Raw genomic sequence first — 16,343 nt, 5'->3', positions numbered from 1 at the left:
ACCTGGTAAACTTTCCTATTGTTTCTTTACAGAACTGATTCCTGGAAACCAATAGCTACTGGGCCCTGGAGCACCTGGGACATTGGGTTAAGAACCCTATTCTTTTGGCTACATGGTTGAAAGCTGTCAAGTTTCTTCTAGGACACTATACAGCTCTGTGCACATGGGGAAGTTGCCATAGGACTCCAATAGCTCAGATGCAAAGTAAAACAGAGGGTCTGGAACCAATCAACTTTCCAGAGTCCAGTAATGGGTCTCACTTTCCTTGAACCAGATGGCCACCATTTCCAGATGTTACCTTGGTCTCATTTACACCTAATCCTTTGCAATGCCAGTTTCTGAAGTCCACACTGTGCTAGAAAAGTTAAGTTACACCTTGGGCTAAGAGCCGTTACGAGATCAGAATAATTTCTTACAAGATAAGCAGAATACTTTATGTGTAATTCAATCCCTCTGGCTCCAATAAACATTTATAAAGTGCCCAAAGGCGGCTGTACAGTTCTGGGCATTTTATAATCAGGGAAGAGAATGAAGGAAAGATTTGGTTTCTGCACTTTTGGCATGCAGCTTTGTAAAGTCAAACCAAATGAGTGTCAAGGACAATAAATCTTTATCCAGAGGGGCTTTGTATTGTTAGGGGCAAAATTAATATTTCCCTGTACTCCTAGGAGTTATTGATTAGATTATTTCTGCATAGATACAGGCTCCAGTACTGATGCTTCAAAGAGACTTCCAGAAGAGAGGGCTCTCACCTTAAGGTGGAAGAGGACAATTTCAACCTCCAAATTTACCCTGGGGGCCATATCAATGTCCAAGGAGCTTGTCTCTGTTGCAACATTTGCTACCAAAAATTAAGTTCTTGATTTTAAGCCATATCCTCAAAAGAACACCCTATAAATTACCTAGTTATTTATGCTTGTGGCTAATTATCTCTTTTGTTAGCAATATAATTTGAATTTTATGAAATTATGCTAAACGCTATGGTACTTTTCTTCATATGTAATTGGAATCATCATGTCAATAAGCAAGTATTATAATTGTCTTTTTTTTTTTGCTTTGGGGAATATGTCTTCTAATTAAGTCTTTCTTCTACTTTTTCCTGGAATTAAACAAACTTGTACTTTTTATACATTTTATACTCTGATCCAAAGTAAAGTGCCTTCTGCTTAGACTTCATGGATTCTCTGCATAAGGTCCCAAAGGACACTTTCCCTCCCTTGGCCACTATAGATAGATGTCGTCATGTGGTTGGGAGTTTATGAGGAAGTATATCAGTCCAAGTGGGTTATCAACTTTTTATATAAAGGGACAATGTCCTTTTATTTCACTTATTCCCCTCTCCTCCTAATACCTTATCATATTTTATAAAGAAAGCAATCAAGGAGTGGCACACTTTTAATTTCTGGATCCCAGAGTAAAAAGCTCAGAGCAGACTATGTTACACTTAGTTCACTGTTCATCACCCATTCACCCATCTCTCCCTTGCTAGAAGGATCAAAGCAGAGATTGGAGGCTTTTATCCTCATCAAATGCTTTTTCCTCTTTCCTAGCTAGAAGCCAAAGCATTCACTGTTATCCACTTGTTAAGTTTGGATCTAGAATGCCCCTCAGAGATTCATGTTTGGTTCGCAATGCAGCAATGTTCAGAGTGGGGCTTTGGAGAAGTGATTGGATCCTGAGGGCTCTGAACTCCTCAGTGGATCCATCCATTGATGGATTAATAATTTGAATAGATCTAGTGAGGTAATAGAAACAGTAGGAGGTAGGACCTAGTTGAAGGAAGTAGGTCCTTAGGGGCATGCCCTTGGGGACTATACTTTGTCCTTAGCTCCTTTCCCTCAGCATGCACTTTCACCCCACCCCCATCCTCCTTCTCCACCCTTCTAACAAAAATCCATATGGATTATCTCTTTGCCTTAAGAAGTCTATGAATCAGCAAACAGGAGAGAAGAATAAAACTAATATGGAGCACATAATTGTGACAGATATTGTTAGTGTGAACATTTTATGGAAAAAAAAATCAGCTGGTGAGAGCAAATTAACCAAGGCTGTTATCTAGCAAGTGGAAAATCAAATCCTTGATTACATTGTCCCCACCTTTTTCACTACTATTGCAAAAGAATTCTGAAGGAAAATTCAGATTTTAAAAAAATGGTTATAGACATTATAACATCTCAAGCATATATTATATCCAGGGACAAGATATGGAGCAGTTTCTCTTCATAGGTTAACTTCAAGAGGTCAATTCTAACAACAACCCTCTTTAATTTATTTCTTCTCTATATGATGCAGATGAGGAAGATACCTGATTGCACCATTGCATCTGATTGTGCTCTTCTTCATTTCCCCCCCACCCCAAAATAGGTAAAGGAAGAGAAGTCAGGTAACTCACCTACCCAGGTACACACAATAATATGTAATGAAGTCAGATTAAAATACAGTGAATCTGATTCCAGCATCCAACACTAGATTCTACTTAATGTCAGGGAAAGGAGGAAAATAATGAATAATAGTAGAGAATGTCCCATTAAAAAGAGAATACCTTCAAAGGGCACACAGAGTGAGTTTTGACTTGTTGCATATAAAATTCATAATAATTGGTGTTGACTGTGCATACTGTAGTGTCCTGGTGGGAGTAACTTAACCAGGTTACCATTCCTTCAGAGACTAGCTCACCATGAATCCAAGGCTTTTGTTGTCCCCTGCTGCTGGCCTGTAAGTAATAAACCTGCTTGATGTAACTTGTATGTATGAGTGTTCTGTCTCACTGGATGCCAGCAAGCAGTAAAAGTACAGCCCAAGGTACATCAGGCTGATGTGGTAAGCAGAGCATGGCGAACGTGCCTCACAACCTCCATATCTCAATGGCTTTGAACAACAAAGGTGTATTTCTTGCTCACACCAAATGTCTATTGCAAATTGACATGGGCTCTGTTCCAACATTCTTCATTCCAAGACTGACAAAGACTCAATTTCAATACGTAATCTTTGCAACTGGGGACTGGAAGTTCTTGCAGTGTCTTGACCAGGAAATTAAACAAAAATAAAAATTCATCTCAAAATTCACTGGTCAAATTAAGTACATAACCACATTTAAATTTAAGAGTAGAAAAATGTTATCTTACCAGTGTGTTTTGAATGACAGGGAAAAGAAATGACAGCAAACACTCCCAGTAATTACCACACAGTACCCAACAAATGCTCCCTAGAAGAAAAGGTGATCAAGAGTAGATTTTTTTTTTTTGTACTGCAATGTGCAAAGTTTGTTCTACTGAGGTTTTTGAGCATCTTAGTGCCCAGATTCTATGTGTGTTGCTTTGGTCTGCTGCACTCATCCAGCCCTGATGCACTGTGACTTGTGAAGCAGGGAATTATACCTCATAAATATGTTACAATAACAGAAGCAACCATAGCAGAAAAAGACTAGCTAGGTCCATTTAACGTGTTCATGAAAGACCGCATATAAGATCAACCGGGTCTTGCCTCGTCTTGTCAAGAGCACTAAGGCAATATTGAGCAGAAAAAAACTGCTTAACTAATCATTCCACTCTAGGCATCATAATCCAGTCTCAATTAAAATGAGGAGACTAATAATCATCGTGATACTAGTAATGACAACACCTGCAATTCATTGACCTCCTGCTATGTGCCAGGCACATTATCTAAACCTTCAAGAGGTCAATTGAATTAGCAAAGTGACAGTAATTGGCTCTAGATTTTTGAATCAGGTCTATATGCAAAGAGAGATAAGAGCAATGCAGATCAGATGTCCATTGGTTGGTTATAACACTTAATATTTTTGTGAAAATTAAATGGGTTCATTTCTACATATGGAGTAAAAACTGCATGCAACATACTTTAGACTTAGATTGAGCATGTGTCATCCTTATATCCTCATAACCACACTCACCTTCTCCCCTAATTATTGGCTAAATTATCAGTAAATATAATCAATTTAACCAAGCATAATTTCACAGTCCATAACAGTTCCATGTCCTTCCTGATTTTTGAGAAGTCTCAAGACCTCTTCTTTTTTTTTCCCTCAAACTATATAGTGAATACTGCTATGGTTCCCCAGCATCAGTTCTACCTTCCTTCATACATTCTACCCCTCCAGTCTTAGAATTCAAGTGGATTGACCCCATCCACAACTTCAAGCATGAGTCATGATTAGCCAAAATTAGTAAAAATCCCATCTTCCTTGTCACAGTGATTCAAGAATTGTTGCACCAACCCAACCTGAACTCAGCAGCTTGTAGCATTTGCATGGGCCTGGAAATTAACATGATCATTGTGAAGACCAGAACTTTTGTAGAAATTCTCTTTGGGGGAAGAGAAACTTTTTCTGTTTCTGAATAGTGTGATGAGCACTTCCACTACCCATCTGCTAAGAATGAAGCCAGCCTGAAGACAGAGACCACATGCATATCTGAATCACAAAAATATATCTAGAACTCTGATCAAAAAATACCTGAAGTTCCTGATGATAGTGGACTTTTGAATCATGTAAATACTAAATCCTTTTTGACATTTAGGTCCATTTAAATTTCTCTTTCTTCAATCAAAAGCAATCTAGTAAACATGCTCTCGTATTCTTGCATCCTCAAAAGCCATGCATGTTTTACCCTAAGATATCTTGGACATCTTGGCCTTTCTCAGAGTCTCAAAATTTAACTACTCATGGTAAGCAGTTTTTAGGTTTTAATAATGAATAATCTGAGGATCAAGAGCAGGTAGCAACATTCAATGGTGATCTTCACCATCTTCCTGAATCTTCCCCATTTCACCTCCTTTTTTTATGCGCCTTTGCCACCATCTTTCCCATCTGAAATGTTTGTCATGGTCTGTGATGTCCTACAACAGGTGGCCCTCTATGTCTCTAGTCTCAGTTTCCACTACTCCTCTCCTGCCACCATGGCTTCCTTATTCTTCTTCAAAACTGCCAACTGCATTGTCATCTCAAACTTTCGACTTCATTGTCTCACTGCCTGAAATGTTATTTTACCTAGATACTATTCACCTGGCTTTCTCTGCAACTCATCAAGGGGTCAGCTGAACTATTTTCTCACCAGAAAAATCCCAAGACCATGCAAATAATAGTATTTTTTCTTTTGCCTCTTTATTTTTATTTCAAGAGAATTATACCTAATATGTTGAGATTTTGCTTCTTCCCTATTTACCACCTATAGAATATGAACTTTAAGAAAGCGGAAACTTTTATCTGGTCACTGTTATACACATAACATCTTTTAGTCTGACATGGAGTTGGTGCTTAAATATTTTATGAATAAACTGAATGAAAGAAGGTTTGCTTGTTTGCAATATATTCCATAAAGTATGTGTGAGTGGCTACTTTTTAATCAGAGAATGTGCTTCATTCTCTCTAAATTAGTGAAGTAGTGTCAGTGACAGATGTGCATCCCAAGAAAGATTTTAAAGTAGCCATTTGAAGAATTTGTCTCAGAATTTGCTTGCAACAATGTTTTGGAACAGAAGGAATATCCTTCTTGCAGAGAATTCTAGACACAGTCTTCCCCTAAAATACATTTGCTTCCGATTGTTCACCTTCCATGAAAATCTGCCTGCTCAAATACTCTATGTAGAATGAAGCTCCAAAGTGTTGGCATAGTTGAGTTGGTTTTACACACAGGCCTAGTAGGTGTCTGTCTATGTGTAGGTTATAAAAGCTCTGTAGTGAGTGCTGTAGCCAAAGTCATAAATTAAAACAGATCTTTCCATCAAAACTTACCTGGGAGGGTTATGACTTGAACTATCCCTAAAGCAAGTTGTCTTTCTTGAGAGGCAAGTTTTATCAGACAAAAGATGAAGCATTCAGCACCTAAAGGGAAGAAAGAGAGTGAAGTATTGAGAAGAGGATGATAAAGTTTGCTGAAACTGAAGACATCAATTTTCTTGAGTAAAGAAAATCATCTCTGTAGTAGAGTGACAGGTTATACAGCAAGGAACTGGATGACTGAGATTTCTCATTAAATGATTTTGTGACTCTGGACATACTGCTTGACTTCTCCAAGCTTCAAGTTTTCTCCTCTATTAGATAGCTGGGTTAGATCAGATGGTGACTAATATCACTTTCACTCCACCCTCCTCTGATCTGACCTTGCAGTTTGGCTTTGGCAGCCATGCATAAAACGTTAATCACACACATCCTCTGGCTTTGTCCCTGGTTTCTTGTTCTGGGAGAATCTTGCCAGAACATGGGCTTCAAGAGCCATTACTAGTACTAAATTGAAGGAGCCAAAAAAGACATAGGACAGAAAAAAAATTGGTTTACCTTCCCCAACTCACAGAGCAGTACGTTGGCCTCCCTGAAAAATGGGGTAAGATATCTGGGGTTTGATTCATAGCTTTTCAATAGTTTGACCCAAGAAATGTTGGATGTGTTGAGCCAACACCAGCGTATTCTAGTCACACTCTATTTCTGACTCAACCCCAGAACAGGTGCTACAAGATAGGAGGTAGAGGAGGATGTAAAGACAAAATGACCTAATTTCTACCTGTACAATGGATGCCCTTTGCCTGGACTTGAGACCACATACAGAAAGAAGAAAATGACTGTTGTCTATTTGAAAGGAGCTTCAGTAGCAATCAAGCTGAATCCATGCTTTTAAGGTGAGCACCCACCATAAAACTCTCCTTAACATAGGACCTTTAGGTCATGGGCCTCTCTGCCATGGCTCCATGTCTGTCCATCCATCTAGGAATATGGATCTGTCCAAAATATAAGAAATGCCATTTCTCTTTAATGTGAGAAATCTATCAGTGGGCCCCAATGTCTGCTTGTCACAACAGCTTGATGGAAACACGTACAATGCTGCATGCTTATTTCTTGGATTTAACTTACTACCTTGGAAGGCTTGGCCCCAAATACAATTTTAAAGTTTCTCATGCTCAGACAAAAATTATGGAGCAGGGGTGATAGGGCAACTGGCGCCAAGACACTTGGGTTATGGGCGTGCAAAGCCATGGCTGAAATCCCAGAGCTGACTATAGGTTATGTTTCATTTACTGCAAGAGTGTGGGATCAGTGGCTAGAGAGTCATAGCTCATGAGGATGTGGGCATTTGGAAAGGCCCCTCCCTGCCACATTGGACCTCATGCTCCTGACCTACATTATGCAGCACTTATAATGTGTAAACATTTACAGAAGCACGTGTGAAGGGCACCAAAAACATTCCAACCAACAGTGGTTTCTGCCAGACTATATCTCATCTTTCCAGTGATGCTATGAAAATAGATGATTTAAATAGAAGCTGATGCAATTTTCTCATTGTCCTCCTCCTTTCTAGTCTCCTCCTTGACATTTTGGAAACTGCTTTCAATCATTTCAACTGTGCATTTGTGCAATGCTTCAATTTATTTTTATTCCTAAACACTGTATTATCTTTCTCTGTGAATATACATTATTGCTTCCTCCTCTAATTTGCCATGTCTGCACCTCCTCGAAGTTACAAATACAGCATCTGCAAAAGCTTACATGGTTCTTGATCCTGTGGAACATTTCTAGAACTGGAAATGGCTTGTGGGGGAGGGAGGTCCCATTTATAAGCCCTCTAGCAATCCTTCAGGCCAGCTCTTTCTCCCAACTTCTACCACCCACATGACAAACCCCAACCTCTTAAGCATGGCATACATGAGTCAGTATGACTGGCCTCCACTCCCTCCACAGCTTCCTTGTTCATCAATCACAGTACTACCCACTGCCTGCCACCACCTGCTCAGTCCTCACATCAATGTATTATCATTCCTCAATTAAGATAATTCCCCATGGCCAAGTATTGACAATGTACTGTGCTTGCTGCCTAGTCTATCCCACCTCCCCTCATCTACCTGAATAAATATTCATCTTTCATGGCTTAACTCAAAATCACCTCCTCTCTGAAGTCTTCAGTAAACTTTCCAGCAGGGAAAGATCTAAGTTTTGCAAAACCCAAAGGAATAACTAATTGCAGAGAAAGAGGTTCTTTAAAAATCAAAGAATACAAAATAGATATCCACTAATTGCAGTTACTTTTGCAAAATATACAAAAATAAATAAATGCAAAGGTGCCCAAAGCTTAGGAAGGTTCTATGCAAGTGAGAGATTCTCACCTGTAAGCATAATAACTTTTCAATAAACTCACCCCTGATGGACTTAGCCACTTCCTTGTTTTTCTTTTAGTGATTTTAATAAATGCTTCAATTGAAGGAAGTAAGTGGTATAAATTAAAATTTTCTGTGCTAAAATGTGAGCAGGAACCATACATTGTCAATATCTGAACACCCCATCCTAGTGATTTTTAACAATTTTAATATCAAGGATTTATAAATTCAGGCTTGTAGACAGATTTGGTTTAGCTAGCACAGTATTGTAAAAGGTCAAATTTGAATTTTCCTGTAGGTGGGACTTCTCATTTTGCCATAACCACCGATCTTCATATTATACTTCATATTATACTGTCTACTCTCCACACTTATTTTGCCTTCCTCATCAGGGACAGCACTTGAGTTTGCAATTCTGCTTTAGAGTGAGGTGATTGGGAAAAGGAAAATGAAGACCCTAGGTATAGTCAGATATTAACTTGGGTAAAAGAGGCAGTTGTCTCAGAAATTACAATCTGACAGCTGGCTTCTCAATAGACTATAAATAAGATTGGTACATTCTGATTTCTCCTCAGAAAGCTCTGCCATAGAAGGAAATCACAGGTAATCCATAGAAAATTTCTGCCATTTTCCTATGTACATATATGAATACATCACAATGAATCTCCACATCATGTACAAGCACAAGACTGGGGACCTAATTAGAATAAGATGAGCTCTATGTTTGTATAAGTATGTCAAAATATTCTCCATTTTCATGTATATCTTAAAAAAAAACAAATAAAATTTTAAAAAAAGAAAAAGAAAAATTCTGAGTGGATGAAAGACTAGGAGGAAAATACTGCCATTGTAGTCTGTATTAGGGTAGAACTAAGATAGAATAAGGAAATATTTAGAAGAGAACATTTAGCTAATACATCTTTCAACTTTGCTCTGAACCCTCGGTACTCTTAAGCCCTAATGCACAGAAGTTGGCATGGTTCATGCCTGTTGTCTTAGGATCCCATTTGATTTAATGTTTGTCCAGGATCTATTTTCTTTTTCTTGAGGCAAAATTTACCTGACATAAGTGAACCATAACAAAGTATACACCTCAGTGGAATTTATTACATTCAAGCCGTTGTACAACCATTACCTCCATTTAATTCCAAAATATTTTCATCACTCCCAAGGGAATCCCAAACCCATCAAATATACTCAACCTGCCCCCTCCATCAGGCCCTGGCAATCACTAACCTTCATCTGTCTCTGTGGATTTACCCATTCTGGATATTTCATGTACATGCAATGAGAGTATTTGACCTCTTTTATCTAAATTCTTCACTTTGCATAATGTTCTCAGTGCTCATCTGTGTCATGGCCTGCATCAAAACATCATTTCTTTTTATGACGGAATAATATCTCATTATGTGCCCATTTTGTTTCTCCGTTCGTCAGCTGATGGACATTTGAGTTATTTGTACCTTTTGGTTACTGTGAGTAATGTTTTAGTCAGCTTTTTGGCTGCTATAACCTAAAATACCTGACAAGAACAATTAGAGAAGGAAAGGTTTATTTGGGAGGCTCATGGTTTCAGAGGTCTCAGTCCACAGAGGCCTGGTTCCACTGATCTGGCCTGAATCATTGTAGAAGAATGTGGTAGAGGAAGGTGACCCAGGATATCACATCAGGAAGCAGGGAGAAAGCTCTCCTCAACAATAACCAAAGATACCCAAGCCCCAGGGACCCACTCCCTCCAGAGTTACCTTCCAGATTTCAATTACCACCCAGTTAATCCTTATCAGGATGAATGCACTGATCTGTTAAAGTTCCCATAATTCAATTAATTTCACCTCTAAACTTTCTTGCATTGTCTCATACATGAGCCTTTCGGGGACACTTCATATCTAAACCATAACATTCTGCCCCTGACCCCAAAAGTTCATGCTCATCTTCCAGTGCAAAATACTTTTAGTTCACTTTTCAGAGTCCCCATAGTCTCAACAGTTCCAAGATTGCCCCAAATTCCAAATCCAAAGTTTCCTCAAGGCAAACTCTCAGCATGAGCTCCTATGAGAATCAAAAACAAGTTACACACATCCAATATTTAAAGGCACAGAGTAAACATTTCCATTCTGAAAGGAAGAAAAAGGGATGAGTCCAAAGGGAGACCAACTCCAGCTGGGCAAACAAGTCCTGGAACTCCACATTCCACATCTGGAGCACATGGCATCAGGATGTTCTCTCCAAAGGGCTTGTGTAGCTTCACTCCTGTGGTTTTGCTGGTTGCACCTCACATGGCTTCTGTCTTGGCTTGTGTAAGCTCAATTCCCGCAACTTTCCATGGCAGACATTCCACAGAACTGGCACTTCTTAATCTCAAGGTCTCCACTGCAGCTTTGGCTTCCTTCCCACTTCTCCAGACAGCGCCCTCTCAGGGAAAGCTCCCAGGGACTCTGACCCTGAGGCTCTTTGCCTGGCCTCCCAGTGCTTTTGAAATTTCAGTGGAAGTCTCCATGATCCTCCATCATCCTGCTTTCCATGAAGAACCAGAACCATGTGGTTGACACCAAGATCTGCTACCATCTCCAGAAGAAGCCAAGCCTCTAGGGACCATGGCAGCAGCAGCCTCTGGGTGCCTGAGTGACAGAGCATGGTGAAACAACTTCCTAGTCCCTCTGTGCAAATAGGGTGCTCCACTGGTCTCTTCTCAAAGAAATTTTTACTTTTACACCCTTGAGCCTGAGAAAAGTGTAGTCTTGCCAATTCCTGAGATTCCCTCAAGAAATCTCTTCTATTGTCTCTGTTTAAAGTAGCCAACATTTCTTTAGAGGCTGTATTGTCTTGAACAAGTATCACAATAAGCTTGGCTAAAAGCCACCAATGATACTCATGCCACCACCTGAATGCTATGTTGCCTAGAAATTTTTTTTTTTTTTTTGCCAAATTGAGAAGTCCATCACCTTTAAATTCATCTTCACAGAAAGTCTCAGGACTTGGAGAAAATGTAGACAACTTCTTAGTCAGAATGTGACATGAAGAGTTTCTAGTACAATTTCCAATAAAATCCTCCTTCTCCTCTGAAACCTCATGAGTATGGTCTTTATTATCCTCAGACCTATCAACATTCTGGTCTTTTGACATCATCCGAATTGCCTATTAAGGTCCACTTAAAATAATCTAAAGTCTTTCCAACTTGTAGCACTAAACTTTCTAAAATTCCTCCCACAAATTCCAAAAAGCTTCAAAAGCTTCTGATCATGTGGTCAGGTTAGTTAGAGCAATAATCCTCTGTTTTAGTCAAGGTTCTCTAGAGGAACAAAACCAATAGGATGGATACACACATACACACACACACACACACACACACACACACTCACATATATACATATTACACATATGTATATTACATGATATAAACTACAGGATATATATATATATATATACACACACACACACACACACAAACACACATGATCCAGCAATTCCAGTCCTACACACACACACACACACACACACATACACATATGATTATAAAAGGGCATTCTTAGATTAATTTACACAACTGGAAGTTGGACTGTCCCATATGGCTGTCTGCAGACTGGAGAGCTAGAGTAACCAATAGCTGCTTAGTCCAGAAAAGTATAGTCTCAGAATAAGAGGATCAATGATGTATCCCCATCATTGTTTTTATTATATTTAACAACTCAATAATAAAGAACATATAATCTAATTTTAAAATGGGCAAAGGGATGTGAAATATCTACACAAACACTTTTCCAAAGAAGATTCAAATGGCCAGTAAGTACCAGGAGTAGACTCAATATCATTAGCCTTCAAGGAAATATCAAAATCAGAATGATACATAGCTGAAAACTAAGAGGGCTATAATAAAAGACAAATAATGAGTGTTATCAAGGATGTAGAGTAATTGGTACTAATTTAGTGATAGTGGGATCTAAAATACTACAGTTGCTGAGGAAACCATGAGAAAACTGAGTTACTACATGATCCAGCAATTCCAGTTCAAGGGATATACCTAAGACAAATAAAAGAATACATTCACATGCCTTAGCATAAATGTTAATAGTACATTTTTCATAATAGCCCCAAAGTGTAGACAACCCAAACATTCATCAATTGATGAGCATAAAAATAAAAGGTGGACTCTCCAATATTTTCAACAAAGAGAAGTGAAACATAGACGCATGCCATAACATGTATGAAATTTAGAAACATTATGCTAAATGAAAACCTCAGTCACAATGACCCATATGCTTAATTTCTTAGTATGAGATGTTGAGAACAGGCAAATCTATAGAGATAGTAGAAAAGTGGTTGCATAAGGCTGAAAATAAGTAGATTGAGGAGTAGTGGTTAATGAAAGTTCAGTTACTTTATGAGTTAATAAAGATGTTCTTATTTATTATGGTGATGTCTTATTCTGTGAAAATACTAAAATCCATTGAATTGTATACATTAAATAGGTGAATTGTATGGTATATGTATTACATCTCAATAAAGCTATTCAAAAATAGAAAGTATAGTTCTTAACAGAATTTTTGTTATATATTGAGATTTTTACTCTAATATTTCTTTGGAAAGGCAAAGAAAGGGACTATAATAGGTAAAATAATTTGGAAAACGTTAAAATGGTAGGAATCAATCACTTTATCTGATGTTGAGACTGGATTTGTACCTATAATAATTAATACTGTAAGGAACTGGCAAAGGAATAAATATATAGATCAATGGAACACAACAGAAGTCTGTTGTCTAGTTAACAACAATGTACCAATATTAATTTCCTGGTATTAATACTGTAGTACATCTGTATAAGATTTTGCCAATGGAGGAAGATGGATGAAAGGTATGCACAAGTCTACTATTTTCAGAACTTTCCATGAGTTTATAATTACTTCAAACTAAAAAGTTTTAAAGTGTAAAAGTTGTAATATCAAAATTTACAAATACTTTATGTGTAGAGTGACTAAACAACATTTATTGTAATGAAACTAATGTTGAATTTTACAAAATCTTAATGGCATAGTAGTATACATTTTCTTTGCTGCCTTATTATTTCATACCAACCTTCTTGCTTACTACATTTCCCTTTTCCCTTTTGAAGCAAAGGGATTTTAGATATGTTTGAGATTTAGAAAAACTTTGTAACAGTCAATCTAAGCATCCTATATTATTAAATATTAAATATTATTAAATATTTTGTATGCAGTTGTCTAAATTTTTTCCCCAAAATCATCAGGAAAGCTTTAGTCAAAGAAGTCAACAAGTGAAACACAAAAGTAAAAAAGCCCTTTGCTCTTGATTTTATCAAATTACATATTTATTTACTTATTTTTGAGATAGGGTCTCACTATGTTGCCCAGGTTCATCTTGAACTCCTGGACTCAAATATTTTCCCTACTTTAGGCTCCCAAATGGTTAGAACTACAGGCACATTTAGTTTTGGCAAAATAAAATAATTATAAATATAACTTGATTGATAATATGTTAAAATATAAAGATACACCAAATAAAAGTAATAGAACAGTACTTGTGAAAATAGATGGGCTGGAAATTTTACGTTTTATCGTATAAAAATATTACAACTGGAAATATTTTTATTTAGTAAAATTTGCTCTGAGCTTCCCAGAAGAAAAAAAAAATCTATTAAAATTACTATGGCCTTCAGACTAAACAACTAAAGTATCAAAAATTTCAAAGTTAATAACTAGAAGTTTACTTTGAAGAAGACTTCAAGCTATTGAAAAATAAAATGGTCATATTAAAAAATACTTTATGGAAAATATCAGTATTTGGTATTGTGTTAAAAACACACTTAGCTAAAAAGACTGATTAAAGTACACAAGTATTACCTAATAATCATTATTTTGCATGTTACTTTTAGTGTTTCTATAATCCACATGTGCTTTTTAAAATTCTTTGGTTCATAAAACTGTTGAGGCCTGGCAATATAGCTATAACTCCCTGATAGAGGAAAGGCCAGCTCAGTTCTACAAAGGAATATAATCCAGGCTTTGGAAAATCACTGTAAAAGTCAATGTTTCCAAAGAAAGAAAGTGAGGGAGAGAGCTGGAGGTGAAGAGGGGGATAAAGGAGGAATACCTAATGCAGGAGTTAAAAATCTGAATTCTTTCCTAACAATGATGGCTTTTAGCATGTGGCCTTTGGCAATTCATTTCTGTGAGCTTGGGATTCTTCATGTGTAAAATGGGGAGAGTAACAATATTTGGCCTCAGGATTTCCAGGAAAGAGAATGATTGTTTGGTAAACTGTCAAATGACAATGAATGAATCAGTGACTCCCAAAGACCAGGCAGCAACAGAACAAGTACCAGGAGCAGCTGGGTGTGACGGCGCTTGCCCATAATCCCAACAGCTCTAGCAGTTGAGGCAGGAAGATTTTCAGTTTGAAGTCAGCCTCAGCAACTCATTGAAACCCTGTCTCTACATAAAATATAAAAAAGGGCTGGGGATGTGGCTCAGTGGTAGAATACACCTGAGTTCAATCCCTGGTGATATATATTTTTTAAAAAAAAAAAAAAGGAGAAAAAAATGGAGGGAGGATGCAAGGAGATAGTGCAGGATTCAATCAAGCCTCCTAATTAAACTTTTGATTTGGGGTCACACTTCATGGCAGTGCTGGTCATTCTGGGGTAGGCTGGGAGTTCAGAGTCATGTGGTCCCTGTGCTTTTGTTCACATCTGCCTCTCCACTGAACATAGTTCGGCTGCTCCCCAGTCCTAGTCTATGAACTACAGAATGAATGCCTCCAGTGTGCTACTAAAATTCCACTGTGTGACACATGGGTTTCTCCTGTCTTCTCTATGATGTCATCTACCTTAAGGTTACAGACTCATAGCCATGATTCAGGGCCGGTGCTGCCCAGCTAGGCAGTATTGTAGTTGTAAGATCTGTCCCACCTGTATGACCTGTCTTCTGGACTGCCACAACCACGTCTGTGAGGTTTGTAACTTGGGCAATGTTTGCATCCAGGATTACATTGCAGAAGCATGATGCTATAACTCCACTAGTTAAATACAATTATGTTACAGTGTTGGGTTATGCTTTTTCAAAGCCTTTGAATTTAAAACTCATTACATTTTGCTATGAAGCTTCTACTCTGACTCCTTAATCCCAACTAACTCCATAGCCCTCCTGCATTCTAATTTTTTGAATTTTCAAACCAGTTCCCTTTCCTGTGCTGTGCCCAGTTGTCCTAATGATCTTAGCAAATGAAGTGGTTCTGATGGTAGTATACAAACTTCCCTAGAAGTATTCTTTAGAACTGATTTTCAGAACATCAGGTTAAAGTCTTATAAATTTGAGTTTCACCATATCCCTGGATAGATTTCACTTTCTCAATCATCATAGCAAACAAGTAAAACAACACCAACAACAAAATCACCACCTACAGTGTGATTTGAGCATTATCTAAATCAGAAAGAAAAACAGGTGGGGCATCCTCATCAAGGTCACCTTGATTCTCTATTCCAGAGAGTTAAGAACAATCTGGACACTTGCAAGCATGTGCTGTGGGGTCCAACAGACTCAGTTGCCATCTCTTCTTATCTCTACTGGCTTATGTGACTTTGCACAAGTCACTTTGCATCTCTAGATCTGTTTTCTTACCTGTCAAATGAGAATGGTCACTAGAGCTACCTTTTGTGGTTGACATAAGGATCAACTAGCTCCTAGAAAGCACCTAGTATAGAGACTGCAGAAAGTACTTAAAGCAAGTACTCAATGATGATTGGAAATATCTAATCTACTAAAATATGGTATTGTATAGCAGTCACTGAGATCCCTATGAAGACATGTATGGTTACGGAGGGCCACACATCACAGTCAATTCAGAATTAATGGCAAAATATGAATTTCCAGCAGACATTCATTTTGCTTAGAATTTATTGAAAATCTACTTTGTGCTAGGCACTGAGCCAGCTGCTGGGGATGCTAAGATTAATGAATGGGGCAGTTTCTTCAGGGAACACATACATTAACAGAGGACATGACCCCTGTGGTGTGGACAATTGAAAGCTGGTAAGGGAACTGATAGAAGTGCATAAAAGAAACAGAATCAGCTGGAATAATTGTTTCTCAGATCAAGCTAATCCACAGAAAGTTGATAAGAGACATAGTTTTGAAAAATGCAAGACAAGCAAAATGTAGAAAGTGGTATTCTAGAAAGAACCAAGAGCAAGTGCAAAAGATGGGTGAAACACATAGAGGTCAGAAACTTTA

The 16,343-nt window shown here is 37.9% G+C and overlaps 1 long non-coding RNA gene across 3 annotated transcripts in view; it reads right to left on the bottom strand.

Annotated features, from left to right (window-relative positions):
• LOC144377269 (uncharacterized) overlaps positions 1 to 16,343 on the bottom strand; it is a 528,176-nt gene that overhangs the window by 261,756 nt on the left and 250,077 nt on the right. For all 3 annotated transcript variants that reach the window (XR_013438091.1, XR_013438089.1, XR_013438090.1), the window contains one exon: positions 5,750 to 5,839. This is a non-coding gene — a long non-coding RNA (uncharacterized LOC144377269). The remainder of the gene's footprint in view (positions 1 to 5,749; positions 5,840 to 16,343) is intronic.

Source organism: Ictidomys tridecemlineatus, chromosome 4 (assembly GCF_052094955.1).
Source record: "Ictidomys tridecemlineatus isolate mIctTri1 chromosome 4, mIctTri1.hap1, whole genome shotgun sequence".
In the NCBI taxonomy this organism is placed as follows: domain Eukaryota; kingdom Metazoa; phylum Chordata; class Mammalia; order Rodentia; family Sciuridae; genus Ictidomys; species Ictidomys tridecemlineatus.
Note: the sequence above shows the minus strand (reverse complement) of the source record. Positions and strands in the feature narration are given on the sequence as shown.